This window comes from Taeniopygia guttata, chromosome 5 (assembly GCF_048771995.1).
Source record: "Taeniopygia guttata chromosome 5, bTaeGut7.mat, whole genome shotgun sequence".
NCBI classification, from domain to species: domain Eukaryota; kingdom Metazoa; phylum Chordata; class Aves; order Passeriformes; family Estrildidae; genus Taeniopygia; species Taeniopygia guttata.
The window spans coordinates 25,006,023-25,022,369 of record NC_133030.1 but is presented as its reverse complement, the minus strand read 5'-3'; the positions used below and the strand labels follow the sequence as shown (position 1 = coordinate 25,022,369).

General features: G+C 44.2%; 1 protein-coding gene across 3 annotated transcripts in view; it reads right to left on the bottom strand.

Moving 5' to 3' along the window:
* Nucleotides 1-16,018, bottom strand: part of TSPAN18 (tetraspanin 18) — a 121,309-nt gene extending 105,291 nt beyond the window's left edge. Inside the window, exon 1 of one of the 3 annotated variants that reach the window (XM_072929888.1) lies at nt 15,860-16,018. The gene's annotated coding sequence lies outside the window, so the exon portion shown is untranslated. Of the gene's footprint in view, nt 1-15,327; nt 15,616-15,859 lie in introns of those variants that run through there. The other 2 variants (XM_030274132.4, XM_030274133.4) reach the window with 2 other exon arrangements.
* Nucleotides 16,019-16,347: the final 329 nt, after the last annotated feature.

Below are 16,347 nucleotides of genomic sequence, written 5' to 3'. Positions count from 1 at the left end.
GAAACCACGGTCAACATGATGCTTAGTGCACTATGCACCAGCCATATATTCATATTATGAATGAACAATCCACTTTGAAACAGCTTTCCCCAGAGCTGGCTTCCTGAATGTCCTATCCAATCTACCTCAGGATACCCCGAGCTATACAACACCTCAACAAACTCATGTCAAAAAAGAAAGGAAAAGCCTACTCCACAGTGTCTCACTGCTATCTGGTCTCTTTACCTTGCTCCATCCAGTGTCTCCTTAGTCCCAAGCCCAAACAAATCCCTCCAGAAATCCTTTCCATACTGCCCGCCCTTGCTCCTGCCCTAGGTGATACGTGTTGGCAACCAAATATTTCAGCTGCAAAATGGAAAAGACTGACACTTTGAAGATTTGAAATAAACTGGCAGCTCTTATTTAACAGTAAATATGCCTTAAAAACAATAAATAAACAACATTACAGGTTCACAGAAACCTGAAAGCCATAAGCTTAATGGCCTAGATAGCCCTGCAGCTCAGTGATTTGGGCTCTCCTGAGGGCTAAAATTGCCTGGCTAGTCCTGATTAAAAAGATAAGTGCAGACAGATCCATTGCTCTAAAATATTTCCGAGACAGCTAAAGGAATGACTGAGTCTCATGAGTCTAATAATGCACAATTTCAGTCATTTATATCATTGGCCAGCCAAGTATTTACCTTGTTCCAAAGCAGAACATTAACAAGAATCTCTGTAGAGTTGAATGAGATATTCCTAACAGGTCAAAAGCTTCAGCCAAAAACCTAAATAAATGGAACATCAGTTCCATTAACAGACTTAACCAGCCCAGCCACTTAGGGCAGCAGCAGCAGAGGAGCCACTGCAAACACAGTACCTGCTCAGTATCTTAAACAAGCCTTCCTGTCCAGCACACAGCAGCCATGGAGAAAGCATTCCCAACACGTGTGTCCACCTGGAGCCCATATGCTCCCTGGCTTAGGATGGTGAGGCAAGGCACCCAGGAGAATCAGAGTCTCCTTAGTGAAACACAGGTATCCTGTGCTACAGTAGGACACTTGTGTCCCATCTGTGCAGGGAGGAAGGTCCATCCCATCCCAGAGCCCTCAGGAATGTGCATGACTGGATGAGTTGCTGTGGCAGGGACAGACCTCCCCCACAACAGAGACATCCTTGGCACAGTGGGCATGTTCCCACAAAGTGGGTGGGGGGTAGTAGGGACACCGATGTGAGCTCTTCAGCTTTTCCTGTAGGATGCTGGTTGCAGGGAGTACCTGGCCTACACCACACCTGCAGATGGGCTCAACCGTTCATACAGAATTTGGTCTATCCAAATGATGGGTGCATCAGTCAATCACTGGGAGAAATGGCTAACAGATGAAGAGCTACTTAAAACTTAATTTCTGACCACACCATCCTTTTGCAGTTGAATAGCATCATTCTCATTTACCCTCCATCAGCTCCATATATTGAACATAACCCTTTCCCTATATTCAAAGGGTTAAAAAAGACAGCAGAACCATTAGCATTTTGATAGCTTTCCACATATGTATAGCAAAAAGTCTTTAAAATTCATTGCACTGAGATAATCCTTCAAGTCTAGCATTTCCTCCTCAGCTTGAGGCAACTAACTGGTTTTTCTCCCCTTAATACCTTAATAGAAAGCTCCAAGGAGTTGCCAGGCTAGAAGTCTCATATATGCTCAAGACAAGCAGAGTCCTGAAGTTCAAGACAAGCCATGTAAGGTGTCTGGGGCTTAATTAAGAAACAACTATAGGGGGCATCTTGTTAGATACTGCAAACCCCTAGAGATCCTGGCTTCTGTACATCACAGCTCACAACACATGCACACTCCGTTTTCCTTCCAAAATGCTGAGCACACAGAGCTCCCACTAATTTCAGCTGCCACAGAAGGTGCTCAGCATCTCTGAAGAATGAACAAATTAAAAACCTTGACCCTGATTCCACTCAAGCTCAGGGACTCGAGCTCTCATCAAGATCAAGGCTGAATTTTTTAACACTATTACAATCTCGAGAACAAACCTGTGATTTTGAACTGCACAACCGGCATTTATACTTAGCAGCTCCCCACCTGTGCCTGGGATGTTATTTTTTTTTTACAGCATGTGCTGTTTTAATAACTCCAAAGCAAATTGCTTTCTCAAGGAAGCACCCGGGAGTGCCTCAGGGCAGGGAAAGAGGTGATCTCTCTTTGTGGCTTTGATTAGGTTTGTTGCAGTGAAAGCAGGCAGATGCTTCAGGACCTCATCACTCCTCAGATACCACTAAAGCATAGGACTAAAGGAGTCACTAACTTGTTAAGGGCTATTAGGCCTGATAATATGCTCTTCCCAAACACTATTTTTTGGGGAAAACAGTCTGAAAAACGAATCTGTTCAAAGGAAAATGCTTGTTATGAACCTCTGCACACTTCTAAGGAAATTTAACAGGCAAGAAATTGACATTCCAAAGAAAGAAAGAGTAGCTGTGGATGCACTGCAGTACTATGAGGAAAAGAAGGTTCAGATCTCAGGGCCACCACCTGTAGTCTCCCACACTCTAATGCATATCCCAAACCATGAAATATTGACTATTTTGGCTGAGGTAAAAATTTCCCCACCCCAACCCCCTTCCTTCCAAAACTTTAGAAGATCTTTATGTTCTATGAGAAAAAAATAATCAACCAAGACTTGCCCCTAACCTCTCCCTGCAAAAAAAAAAGTCCAAGCACCTCAAAAATAGGGTTTCATTTACAGCAAAAAAAGTTGTCCTATCCAAATTTAGAATAAATATTAACACAGCAAAAAGAAAAGGCATTAGAAACATATCACCGAGGGAATATGGGACATGTCCTTGGGACATTTGGCTCCAAGAGCACAGCAAAGCAAGTCATTTATTAGGGATAATTCTGTCTGGGAAAAATCTTCTTATGACACAGGAAATACTCCCTCCCCATTTTTTAAACCAGAGCTATTTTTCCTAGGAGCAAAATTTAGACAGGCACTATTCGGTTATTTTCTAGTGTGCTACAAGTTTCCCATAATACCCTCAGCAAGTTATTTAGATTTCACTTACATCAGTAAAAATGGGAGTTCTCTGCCTCAAAAAGGTGCTACAAAGATACAATCCATTTGCAAATGTGAGAGGTTCAGATAATGTGGACCACACAGACACTCAATAAACAAGTGGTAGATAATTGCTGTGACATGAAACAGAGAGGCTGCATCTGCCAGAAAATTTCTGAGCAACTGCCTCATTCTGGTGGGCCAGTCCGGGATAGTTCAGATGCCTGCCCAATCTGTTCCTTCAGGCACAGTGCTCTGTTTCATTATCCACCAGCCAATCTCTGATTTCTATCTTGGGCTGTACACACAACAGCAAATGCTACCAGTACTGTGAATCCTTTTTCAAACGAATTTGCAGTTATTGGAAGGGTGAGAAAATCACCTTATCATCAGTTCCAGCAACTGCATCTGTTTCACCACCTCCTTGCTAGACAATAGTGTATCTGGACAAATCCCTGCTCCACTTAGGCAGAATTCATCATGAGGAATAAAGCTTAGGGATAGTAGAACAGAAAGGGGAAAGGAAGAAACAAATCTGGTCTATGAAGAGTTACCTATGAAGATACAAGACAGTCAGATTCAAGCAGTCTTACATTTAATCATATTCCACTTTAAAAAAATGAGTGTTTGGTTGCACTCCATAAAGAATCAAGGATTACAGGCGAAGATTGTAGCTTCTTGTTAAAGCACAGTCTACAGATGTAATCTTGTAGGATGTTAAGGGAAACAGATCTACTACATGGCTTCTCTTGGGCTCCTTCAGCTTTCAATGACAAGTCCTAGACAATGACATTGAAGTCAACAAGAATACAGCTCCAGCCACAAAAATGATTTTGCAAGCCAGTCCCAGAGAAAGGACTGGCTCCAGTGTGCAGCCCTGCTCTGTGCTATGGCAAACTCTTTACAACACTGTCCTAGTGCAAGCTGACTTTACTTCAACAGGACAAACGTAGAGTGTGGCCCAATCATACATCTAAGACTTCAGCTTGCTGAAGTCAGTCTGCTTTCAGACTAACCTATTTTTTTTTAATTCACATCCCTGATTCAGAAGAAAAGAGTGAAGTCTTACATCAATAGTTTGCTTTTCCCAATAATTTGGGTATACTTAAAAAATGGGCAGAATTTAGACATGAAATGGATGCACAGCAGTCAGGTCATTCTGTGATTAGAAGATGCAAACTGGCTTTATAGGGCAAAAGGTGCAGTCATTAAAAAGGCCTCATATAACTCCCAAATTACAGCTCTCATTGAGAGCACAGCTGAAGGCTCTGAAGAAAGGTAGCAGCTTACCTTTGTCTTCCTGGGGATCTATGGAGTCTTAGCAATCAGCCTCCTAGAGGTTCCTCTAAAGGTTCTTTTGATGACTGTAACCATAAGCAAGGCTAGAAATCTGCTGTCATTTCAGTCCTAGAGGTCTTGGACTTGATTAATTTAAGAAAAATATTTTCTTAAGTCAATTTTTTGTGAAAACATATTAAGATATTATTGTTGATTTATATTTTAAGATAAGTATTGCCTGTTTATAACAAAAACAAACAAACAAAACAGAAACAAAAACAAACCATAAAAGCAAGCCTTATAGTGTTTTAATTTGTTCTCTCAAACACTCTGTATCTGGGGTCTGCATCTCTACAGACAGATACAGTGGAGCTCATCTCACATCCAGGACTGCTTTGACATTATATGATTTCCAGAGCTGACTGTTGTGGATCCAAATGCTATGCTGCATCCAAAAAAAGCTGTATGGGAATTCTAGTTCTGATTTCCACTAGGTCAGGCCTTCCACTGCTGTTTCTGTGTCCTATAAACACACCTTATGCCTTCTAATTTAACTTGAAGGAAAAGAACGGGTGAAGCCAAAAGGGGAAGCTCAGACACGTTGTCTACCACAAGATGAACACAAGTCTTCTTAAAACAGGTTAGTGGAAGCCATCTGAGGATGAATTTGGCTTCCCTGAAACAGGAAACTCCCTTTATTTAAACCTCAAATACACAGCAAGGGCTTGGAATTTTTCACCTTTAAGAGAAGTGTTTTGTCTTTGTCTATACAACGATGAAGCTTCAACCCTCAGCCTTTTCTCCTCCCCTTTCCTGAAAACAGCAAGAACAAAATACAAAGTCAAGACAGAGTGGCATTCCCTATAATCAGAACTGGAGTGTGCATCTCAATTTCACAATCCTACCTCTTATAACAGAGGGATGCCCTGAAAGGTCCCCTTATCAGCCAAGCAGCACAGAGCACATCACAGTTCAGCAGGAGCTGCGCTGGAATAACCAGAGTCGGGGTCTTTAGTGGTACAGAGCCCAGCCACAGAGAGCAAATACCACCCCCTCGCTAAGCACACACCCAGCTTAGCTGGACCCCCTCTTGACTTTCTTCTTGTTATCTCCTTACTCTCCTAGGAGAATTAAGAAAAGATCAAGACAGGACTACTTTCTCTTCCTCTCTATGAAACACAAGGAAAGAAGAAATTGGAAGAAAGAAATCTATTACTGAAACAGTGTACTAGCCTTCATTTGCTGAGCTCGCTGCAATCAAACCAGCACAAGAGTGTTTCATGCTGTTCCAAGCAGATCCTCTCTTGCCCTAAGCATTATTTTTCCTATCCTGCCCAATAACAATGGCCCAGGCACAAGTATAGCAGTGTTCATCTATATTTTCCTTGGCTGCTTAAGGAGATTTTCTAATAATATTCCTCAGAGGCAGCAGTGGTTTAGGAGTTATATATCCTCGTAGAGCCTTGACCCTCACAAAATACACCAGCAGTGCTTCAGGGTCACTCTTTCCCCTCCTGTCACTGACAAGCTGATTGCTTTGCCAGGGTCTCCGGGGATTCTTTGCTCCACTCCATAAGAGCACATCTAGGGGAGACACCAGTGAGGAAAGACAGTTAAGACCATTGAAGAAGACACAAGGATACCTGGATAGGAACTCAGTTTCAGGAGGCAACCATATTTTTTGAGACTTGAAATATATTTTTTACTCCACATAAGGATGAAAATTTGGAATACACCTTGGAATCCTTCATACATAAACACACGTGCTCTAGAACAGCAGTTCTGTGGTTAGGACTGGTATTTCTGGCATGTAGGAAAGCTGCTTTCAGGACCCTGTTTTGGATTTGTGACAGCATAGGTGAAAACCCAAACCACTTGGCTCCTATCTGTTTTGACTAAGAAATTCTATCCTATATACAAGAAATTCACCCAAAGAGAACCGAGTGGAGACCAATCCTTTCCCACAAAGCAGTAATGGTTTCAATAAATCAGCATCTTCTGCCAACAAATTTTTTCCTTGAAGACTCCCAGCCAGTCCTAGCCTCAAGTAGCCAGCAGTGTGGTTTCTGCTGAAGACATAAGCCTGGAAGCAACCCACCCAACAGAGTTTATGCTTAGGGACATCTTGTCTCCCCTAAGTAGGGCCACTGCAACATGGTGTAGAAGAAGCAAATAAAGCTTCATAAAATTTGCCCTGCCAACTCAGGATTCTGTTTTTTTCTCCTACTCCAGTAGCTTGCATTGTTAAACAGAGGGAAGGAGGTATGGTAGGAAAACCTCACGCTCTCCTTTCATGTTTACTTTATTCATTCCTTAGTCTGGGACAGTAAAAATGTTGCTGATATCCAAAAGAGCATGTACGTGTGTGTGAGTAGCAAAAGCTTTGGAGCCTGGGCTGTACATGATGTGGTCAATTTTACTCACAGGGGAGGCAGCATCTTTTTCTTCTGTAGCTCTAAGGAATAGTAAACCTGTCTCTACAGGGAATTCAAAGCAAACACAGTAATACCACAAATGTATGCCATAGTTTACCTTGCTGATTTAAGACTCTTCCTATGAAATGACTTGAAAGGATCTCCAAAGGTACAGTCTTCTTAAACTGTGTTCTCCAGAAAGAATGTTTTTCTACTTCTAAACACAGCATTTTTTTATGTGCAGTACAGGATTACCCTATATAGGTCACTGACACTCCATGGAAACCTAGATGAATAGCTCTATTCCCACACTAAATTTTGTTGGCTTCTCTTCCTTTATTACTGAGACTATTTCAACTGGAACAACATACTTGTGCCTTTGAGGTTCTCTGCTCCTGCTGCCACTTCCCCACCTGGAGCTATAATCCTACACTTGTCACAAACCCAGCCACTGCTTCAGAACTTATTACAGCTACAATCTGCAGATTATAGCAACTTCTAATAGGGGATAAGCAGCAGGGAAAGGTGAGTTTAAGCTGCAAAGAACCTGCTGGTTCAAAGGGCCCTATTATTAATATTTATTATTTTTAAGCATTCAATGAGTGCTGTAGAAGATAAAAGAATGAATTGAAAGCAAGAACCAAGGAACCAAGTTTATACAAGGCAAGAATATGTGAAAGCTTAAAGAGTAAGTGCAGTGTCTGGGGAGGAGGGGAGCCAAAGAAAAAGTAGTAACAGTAATGGGGAAAAAAGCCACACCTTTTATCAGCACAATGCTCCTAGCATTAATAAGTATTAAGAGAATTAAAGAATTCTTCAGTGTCTAATCAGAACTGCTGTCCATAGGGGACCTTCTTAGTATTATTACAAGGCATTGGCATATCTTTAAAGAATGGAGCTTTGATCATAAAAAGCAAGTGTGTGGGGGAGAGGGGGGCTGGAAAAACAGCAAAAGGAAATGCAACTGGTGTTAGGGAAAAATCCAGCCCTGGACAGGTGCTTTAAAAAGCTCCAAATAAATCAATTTAGATTTTGTGTAATGGGTTAGAATGAGGCATAATTCTCACTCATGTCCCTCCATTACAGGCAAATTTCTCCTCTTTCCCACAAACCCTTTGTGCCTGTTGCCAAAGGTCTCCCAGCTGATACTTCTCTTCCCCAACAAAGATGCAAGCTCATGGCTTACACCATTTTAAACCTTCACACTTTCAAACAACAACCCACAACGCTTCACAGTTCCAATGCACTTTAGCAAGATTAGCTAACAAGAATGTTCATCATGCCCACATGCTGAGAGTACTGTCTTCATTTTCACAGCTGGTGAAACAGATGCTCAGAAAAGCAACGCAACTTTCCCACAGCTAAGGAGTGTCTACAGCAGGCTGATATTAGGAATGCTGGCATTCACCCACCTCAGTTCTGAGCAGCAAAATCCATGATAGTGCTTGGGAGTGAGAGTCCAACTCCCCTCCCAAAGCCCTCTGCTCCCCAAGGCTAGTGCAGAGCTTCAAAGCACTTCCCAAAGAGCATCACATTACAGAAATACTGTAAGAAATCCACTACAAACTGAAACTTGGAACTATCTACAGCAGCATTAACAAAGAAAATTAATGTTTTTAAACTAACTCTGTCTCTTCTCCTGCCAAACCTTCCCCACTGCAGTATCAAAATATGAACACACAAAATGCAAAGCCTAAAATCTTCCGCTCCCTTCAGCGCAGTGAGAAGATAGAATAAGGCTTCCAAGAGACGGGCTGGATTAAGTAGATTTTTTTTCTTTTGTTTTGTGTCTTCTCTGCTTTTTCTTTCTTAATCACATCAGAATGCTGTTCCTGACTGATGTTTCCCTTAACATTTAAAAGAAGAAAAACAGTTCTTTATTAACAAAGCATCACTGTAAGCTGAAATCCTTATCAGTTTTGCAGGTTTTTTTCAATCCTATGAACCCAGAGTGATTTGTCACATCAGCAAGGTATTACATTGTCAATTCTCAGACTGCCAAAGCAAAGAGATTTTTTGGTGCTTCCACCATTGTGCCTCAAGCACTTCCAGAATTATGTCTCAGTTTTTCCTGTATCTTATTCTGAAAAACAGCTTGATATAACTCTAGAAGATCCCCGTTACATGCCATATTCCCATCATAAGGAAAAGCTTTGTTGATCAACACAAAATAAGCACCTCATCCTAAGCAGCCTTGAGAATCCCCTCTGACATTAACAGAAAAAAAGTGCAGTCAGCAGTTCAAAAATACATCATATCTAAAGTTCACCCCTCTTGATGACATTCTGAGACATTCAGTCCTTTATTTGCCATTATTTCTCATATGTGTCCACGTTGTACCCACCCCATTATTATCACCATTAAGCTCCATCAATTTTTATCAGCATGACTAACATTAAAACACATTCCAGTTTCGACTACAGAAATAAACACATCAACAACAGTGATAGTGACTCCCATTCCAAAATCTACTGAATTTCCACTCAGTGGCAATCCCATTGGCTCATTTATGCTGGCAACAGATTTTGAGGACTTCATCTGAAAGATGCCCACAGGTCCCAAAGACTTCCATGTGAAACAGGTTCTCAGCAGGCCTGGGAAAGCAGTCCAGTACAGGCACAAGATCCCTCTGTACAAGAAGATCTGGTTTATTTTCATTCCATAAGAAAATGAGATGTGCCATCAAGTGAGCCAAGAACAAACTCTATCATTGCTTTCCCAGCACAGACTGCTCCAGTTCAGTGCCCTGTGAGGTCCGTGTCTCAGGAACAGGCAAACTGCCAATCAGTTCATTTGGGCCATTTTTCCTGAAGAAGTGTAGACACCATAATTTAGTGCAATATTTATTACTCTAGAACTCTCTCTTCATAGACTGTCTTACACTGAGCTTTCTGTAAGGAGTAAATATAGTAACTGTTTCCATAATAATATTAAAAATACCCCAACAGATTAAATTCAACAGATGAAACAGGGCCATAAATACGTATGTCTAGCAACATGACCAAAATCACCCTTCTTCAAACTGGGCATTGGGCCATGAAAAGAAAGCTGCTAGCATTACAATTTCAGTGTTGAGCCTTAGGAGCAGCACAGAGCTGCAGAAACAGTCAGCACAGAAATCATGCACAATATACATAACCCAAGCTGCAGCCAGGGCCTCTAAGCTCCTGAGCCCTGCCAAGCTGTGCCACTGACCCACAGTCAACAAGTCACCATACAGTCCCATACCCCATTCCAGTCCTCTGTCTTGTGAGCTTTCCAGACATCTGGGATGGCATAAGATGTATTTAAAGCTGTTTACAGCTCAAGTGAGGAGTCTGAGAAAATATAAGAGCTGTTATTAACTCTGCCGCACTACACAACTTTTCACATTAGCAGGTTGGTTTAGATCCACTTCCTTGGAATCAAAAACCACTCTAAGGTTCTTTTTCCTGACAGTAACACCACAGCAACAGGAGTAAGAAGGGTACTGGTTATGTGGCTTCTAAAAGAGCAATCAGGGCAAACTCCAGATCACACTAGGCACCACAGATGACCCTTCTCTAACACAGCCATGCACCAACTAAATGAGGGCAAGAAAAGCCAGAATAGAGATGAACTAAACACAGTCAATCAGAAGCTGTGCTACTAAGCAAACTCAGACCTAAACCCTAATTCACATAATAGTGCAACATTTTGATACCCATGTAATATCAAGCACATAGATGAGATTCAGTTTCAGCACTACTTATTTCATCAAAAGCATCCTCTCTTTCTGCCTGAAGTGATAGACTGGTCTAAAAAATCTGAACCCCATTTGAGTTTAAAAACTTATTCTTCTACAGTGATTTTTAATTTATTTATCAAGAAACAGGAGACTTCAATTTTAGACCAGGTTTATTTAGTAAATACATAGCAAAGGGTATATCCTGATAGCAATAAATAAGTAAATAAAGCCTAAAACACAACAACCCCCAGAGACTTATCAGTCATTGGAGTCCTTGTTGGAAGGACTACACAGTCAGGGAGACTCCTGTGCAGAAAAAAGATCCTTACCAAAAACCCGTGACAGCCAGAACCCCACTTCCAACATCTCTGAGGACAATGACAAGATACTGGTTATGGCTTTCTTCGAAATTAATTTGGTGGGATAAATTGACAACACAAGACTACTCTCAATTGTCATGCAATATTTACTGCATATTAGTGCACCCAAAAAGAAACATTCAAATTAGGCACTTGGTCATCCAGAGCTGTTGTATCAAGACACCTGCAGAGGCAATTCAAATCCATCATACACAACTCACCAGGATGGTGAGACCCTCTGCCTCTAGCTCTCAGGAAGACCAACGAAGGGCAGCCCACTGGTAAAGAACAGAAGGTGGCAGAGGTGCAGAAGCAAATCCCATTGTAAGAGCAAAACATCTTTATCATAGCTTGTTTCTTTAAATTTTATCTGTGCAAAAATAAATAAAAACATGCTGACAAACTGGTTTAGCAGATGGTGTGGTTAACAGAAAAAGATCAACTGCCTTCCTATAGCCACTTCTTTTAGTCTCAGAAAATTTACACTACATTAGCCCATGACAGATCTTTATCAATGCAGAAATGATAAACAGCAAAGCAGCTGTTAAATGCACCAAGACAAGAGATTGTTTGGGGATAAGACCCGTGGACTGTTTGGTGGGCACTGAATTCACCCAAATCCCCTGAAACTCCCAGGGATGGGTTAACTTATTCACCAGTTTGGAAACTCAAGACTGAAAGAACAGTGAAAAGAAAATAAGAAATGTAGGTGTAGGGGAAGTAATGGACACAAGAGGAATGCTGAACTGTGCAGTCATGAGCTAAGGTAGGACCAAATGCAACCTGGCTGCAATATCAGTTATCAGTGAGGCAGCAGTGACCACTGGAAATCTAAGCTCTGGCCATCTGGAATATATCCTCAAATAGAACACAATTAAAGTCCAATCATCTTCCCAGTGCTGAGAAGTGGATAGTACAAAGGGAAGGGACAACACAAAATATTAAACTTTTAGAAGGAATAAGAAGCATGAGAAAGAATGGGGTTGTCTGTACTGATTTTTCTGTGCAACTGTTTTCTTCCTTCATTTGCCACTTCCAATTAAAATTAATTATAATTTCCAAGGGGAAAAAAAGAAAAGGAAGAAATTGCTTAAAAGGGAATGAGCACTTTCAGATCTGAAACAGCTCATTTCTATGCATCTTGAGGGAGAAACACACAGGCTTTGCCCTCTCATGCAAATACACTGCTTGGTTTTGAGTTATTATTTTAAAGTGACAACTAAAAACCACCCCTTCCCAAAACAAGTTACTTCTCAACTCTCATTGTACCACTTGTGGGGTTTTTCCCCGCATAAACACCAAGAAAAATGGGTCCATTTCATTGATGTCAGTTTAAATTAAACAAACAAACAAATCATACTGAAATTAGTCAAAAACTCTTAAGAAAGTAAAAGCAGGGATTGTCTCGCAATAGTATTCCCAGAAAAGGACTGTTTCAGCAGCCTCACTGGGTAAGTCAGGAGTATAGATGTCAATCTGTTTTAATTATAACTCCCAAACAGACCTCAGACCTACTACCACCTCATGCAATTACTCATCTTCAAGATGTTAAAAACTATGCACTACCTCAGGAAACTCTCTAAATACAACCTGGACCACCATCTGCTTTTTTAAGATACCTTAGGCCCCTTAGGCCTCAATTTTGTAGCATCTGAACTTTTCTTTTCAAGTCCTTCCTCTTTTCTAAGACCAACAGGCCCATAAATCCAGTAGCTTCTGTCCCCAGAGCAGTTGTGCCTGTTTTCCTGCAGCCTGTGAGAACAGACAGGACTCAAGATAATTAAATAAAAACACAGGAACTTCATTATTTATTTTAAAGGAAAATGTGTTTTCTAGGAAGAAAGTCCTTTAGTTGGGCAAATCTGTAAGCTGTTTATCAGCTTAAACTCATTATCTGTCCATATGGTCTTAGCACTGTGTTTTTAAAAAAATGGGCATGAACTAGCTGATGAAATGTCATCTGCCCTTATGCCAGAAACTACTATTTTTTTCATTGACGTCAAATTAGGATCCTTGCCACGAGTGAAGGGCTACCATAAGCACAGTCATAATATTTTAATTATGAAATGATCTTACAGAAGGCAGTAAGGAAGGCAGGGGCAATGCAAGAAAACCCATTCACAAAAAATACCAAGTCACTTCATTCACATTTTGCCTCTGTTCTAATTATTTTTGTTTGGGGAGGTGGGGTGGAAAGGGAGCAACTCAACTTTAAAAAAAAAAAATGGCAAGGCAATGAGATGCTAAAGTCAATAAACACACATCAAAGCATGAGATGGCTCTGCTTCAACTGCCTACAGTATTCAACCTGGGATAGATTAAGGCAAGATAAAAGGTGCTATGAGGAAAAATACTGTCCCTACAGCAGTGCAGACCATCTCCCTCACTTACTCAGCCCTAATAGTGAGACCCCAGCCCGCTCTGCTGCACTGAAAGAGGCAGGGGCACAAGATAGGCCTAGCTTTGCAAAAACCCAAATATTTCCCCCATCGTCTGCTGCTGTGATTTGAAGCCCTTCCCACTCCCCCGCTGAGTCGCTGCAGAGAAGCAGGAGCTGGGTTTATTGATTCTGTGAGTCACAATTAGCCGTGGGACACACGACCAAAGGTTTAGCACAGGACATTAAACCTGACTGAGCTGTCAACTCGGTTATTCCAAGGAGAGAGAAACAAATTGAAGTCACAGTAACAGATGTTTCTCATGTTTTATGAACTGCAATATTATTACTAGTTGCAGACACAGTTTCTGCCTTTTAAAACAGACCTGCAACGCTGTGCGTGTGAAATTATTTGAGATAACACACAGACAGCTTGGCAAAGGACTTACAGATAGCATTTTTTGTACTCGCACAATGATTCCCGTTTCCCTTTCGCCCAGCCCCACCCTGAGAAGTATAATACATGTTAAAGCAGCCAAAAATGAGATCACGCCAGGATAGAGTACTTCGTTGCCATCATCTGCGGCGAGGATGCAAACACTCTAACCCCTCTCCTCTTTTGTGAGAAACACACTCAGCCTCTTCTCGGTTTCCACTGTGGGGAAATTAAGTTGCTGGGATCGTTCTGAGTTTTAAGGGAGCCTGGAAACTGAAGACTGGTGTTCTTCCCAGGATCTCTTATCCTTACACCTCAGGGGCAATAAAGGGATTTCCCCATAATTTACAAAGGAAATCTGAAACACCCCGTGAGGGCAAACCACTCCCAAGCCCATCCTGCTCCTCCGCACGGAGGAGCGAGCGGAGGGGCGGCTGGCGCTCCGGCGCTGCCACGGCACAGCGAGAAAGCCCTCTCGTGGAAAGCACCAGCATCACCCACCCGAGCCCTCCCCCCGGAGCCGCCCCGGCCCCGGCCCGGCTGCCCGGGGCGCCGCTGGCCCCCGGCTCCCAGCGCGGCCCCGCTCCCCGCGGGCTCTGCCATCCGCTGCTCCCCGTTCACCTGCGCGTCTCGCAGCGTTAAACACACAACGGGGGAGCCGAGCGGTTTGTGGCACTGCTCTGCCTTGCGGAAAGGGTGGAAATTTTGCGCGGATTTTGTTGGCAGTCTGCAACATCTCAGAGAAGTTAAGGCTCTTCCTTTCTCCTCACCCCGCTACGCTTGAATTCGTGGCAACTATATCACATGGTATTTTAGCTTGCGCCAACAAAAGCTGTACCTCAGCCACAACAAATACAGAAACATTAACTGCCTTCCAAGGAGGGTCAAACATTCGAATCATTTTAACATGCTATAAAAATACTTCAGTGAAAGCAGATGATAAAGAAGTGCGTCTGTACATTATGCTACACAGTCGAATTTGAGAGACTCCCCCCAAACTATGAAAAAGATAAAGAATGTATCAATTTCTCCAAGTGACATCCCTACCATTTGCTCTGTTTCTATACTTTTGTGACAGAGCAACTACTGCTCTTTATAAAAACCACTGAGTATCAAAACAAGCATTTTGCTGGTAGAATCCATCAAACACTTGCATACATCCTGTTGAATTAAGACAACTCTTTAACAACTCAAACTTTTTGCCCACTAGCAATAGTCCAAGACGAGTCTATGGTCACAATTAGCATATACCCTGTCAGGCACCCAACCATCTCGAGCACACTTCTGTCCAACCAGCTTCAGTAGCCACTGGCAATTCAGTGAATTATGTGCCTAGAGTCTATTAACTGTGTCCAAATTTGCTCTTATTATAGAAATAAAAGAAGTAATCAGGCCGTGCTTACTAATTGCTGAGAGAAGTGCTAGAGAAGAAAACAATTATGATTATCAAACATACTTCACAGAAAACCACCCAAGTACAAGGCACATGAAAATGCTACTTACTCAGTCACTATCACCTTTAAATACAGAAGTTAGGATAAAACTTGAAGTGCCCAGTTCAGCTTACAAAATCCCCATGTGGTACCTCGCTAACGTGTTGCTGCAGCTACAAATCTCTATTAAAGAGCGGGCACTGACCCAAGGTAGCAAAGTGTGAAAGAGAAAATTCCTCCCAGCCCGGGCTGAAGTAAAAAACACGTGTAAGTGTCCCACCTTCTTCATCCGAATTTCAGGGGTGGTGGCACACCCCAACACGCGGCGCAGGGCGCTGCGGGCACAGCCTCCCGGCTCCTCCGCTCGTCTCTACGGTAAGAGGGATCCCGGCGGGAGGGGTGTCGGGCGGAGACACCGGAATACAGAAATACCGAGGACGGGCTCTGAGGCTCCCGAAGACGCTGCCGAGGCCCGACCCCGGAGAGGTGCTACCAGCGGGGCGAGTTCAGCTGGCTGGGGCGCCCTCCCCCAGCTCCCGTTCCGGCGGTGCTGGCGGGCGGGCGGGCTTCTCAGCCCCACAAACTTGCACGCCCGGCACCCCGGGGAGTCACGGCGCTCCCGCACACCCTCCCCTCCCCCGAGCGAACAGCGCGGCGGCGGGGCGGGCGAGCAGCGCCCCGTGGTGCCCCCGCCGGCACCTCCGAGCGTCCCGGGCAGCGGCAGGGCGCTGTGTGCCGAGCCGGAGCGGCACCGCCGGCCGCGGAAGGGCTGCGCGCCCGGCCGGGCAGCGAGGGGGAGCCCCGCCCGTTACCTGGCGGCTCCCGCGGCGGTCCCGCGGCGGCGGCGCCCGGGCACGGACCGGGCGGACCGAGCGGCGGCTCCCGGCAGCGCTGGGCTCCCACTGCCGTGCGCGCCCCGTGCCCGGCAGCCGCGGAGCGCCGGAGCCGCCAGCGCAGCCGGCTCCACCTCCCGGCCGTGCCCCCTCCTCCGCCCCCGCCCGGCCCGGCCCGGCACGGCCCCGGCCCCCCGGCCCCTCCGGCTGGGCGCGCCTCTGCCCGCGCTCCGCCGCTCCCCGTGCCTCTCGCCCGCCTTCTCCTTCGCCACAAAACTTCCCGGGTGCCCTCGGCAGGAGCCGCCAAGGGCAGCCCGGGGTGAATCGTCCCTCCCGTACCGTGCCTCGGCCGCTCGGGGTGCGGGAATTGCAGCCCAGCAAGGGCGGCTCGGGGGCAGCTTAACCCGGGACCCGAGAGCAGCCCTGAGCCCGCTGAGCTCGCAGCAGGCACCGGAGGGAAGGAGAGC